This window comes from Helobdella robusta, assembly GCF_000326865.2.
Source record: "Helobdella robusta unplaced genomic scaffold HELROscaffold_9, whole genome shotgun sequence".
Classification (NCBI taxonomy): Eukaryota; Metazoa; Annelida; class Clitellata; order Rhynchobdellida; family Glossiphoniidae; genus Helobdella; species Helobdella robusta.
This window is the reverse complement of record NW_008705512.1, coordinates 5,186,343-5,187,135: the sequence shown is the minus strand read 5'-3', so window position 1 is coordinate 5,187,135 and position 793 is coordinate 5,186,343. Positions and strand designations below refer to the sequence as shown.

The 793-nt window shown below is 34.8% G+C and overlaps 1 protein-coding gene across 1 annotated transcript in view; it reads left to right on the top strand.

Moving 5' to 3' along the window:
• The window catches only part of HELRODRAFT_189968 (hypothetical protein), a gene marked incomplete at both ends in the record, with an annotated part of 42,090 nt that overhangs the window by 2,850 nt on the left and 38,447 nt on the right, over window positions 1-793 (top strand). The gene's annotated exons all lie outside the window — the stretch shown is intronic.

Genomic DNA, 793 nt, shown 5'->3' with positions numbered 1-793 from the left:
ATCTTTGATGTATAAAGATGATAGTGTGATGAAGACTATGAAGATGATTAGGGTGATAGATAGAGTCATCTTAAATTTCTTCATTTTTTAGCAACTAGGATAATGTTTATTGTTGTTGTTGTTGTTGTTGTAATAGGATGTGATGTTATGTGATTATGTGTGTGTGTGTTTGTGTGTGCGGCTATCATTTTCTGTTTGAAGCTATCAATGGGTGACTGATTCAAATGCAAACAAGTTGTAAACACCTCCGATCTTATCTGGATTGTATGTGTGTGTGTGTGTATCCTTTAATGATGGATAATGTTTGTGTGTGTGTGTTTGTGTGTGTTGTATGTAAGTGTAAGTTTATTTGTGTTCTTGGTTGTTTGTTTGCTTGTGTGTGCATGTTTGTATATACTTTTGTTTGTTAGAATCCGTGTGTTTGTGTTGGTGTCTTTTTTATTCTACGTGTGTTTGTGTGTATTTGTTTGTTTGTGTGCGTACGTGGTGTGTGTGTGTGTATGCGTGTGTGTGTGGATATAAGTGTTTTAAATGTCTGTTGTGTTTTATGTTACGTTAATGTATGTGTTTGTGATGGTCTTTAATCGTAATAATAATAATGGTGGTTGTGATAGTGATGAGGACGACGACAGCGGTGATGATGATGATGGTGATCATGCAGATGATGATGATGATGATGTTGAGTAAGGATGTCAATTGTTGATAGAAGATGAAAATGTCAATTCATTTGTTATGACAACATCATTTCATTGTTATGCTTTCGTTTGTGTGTGCGTGTTTGTGTTTGTATGTG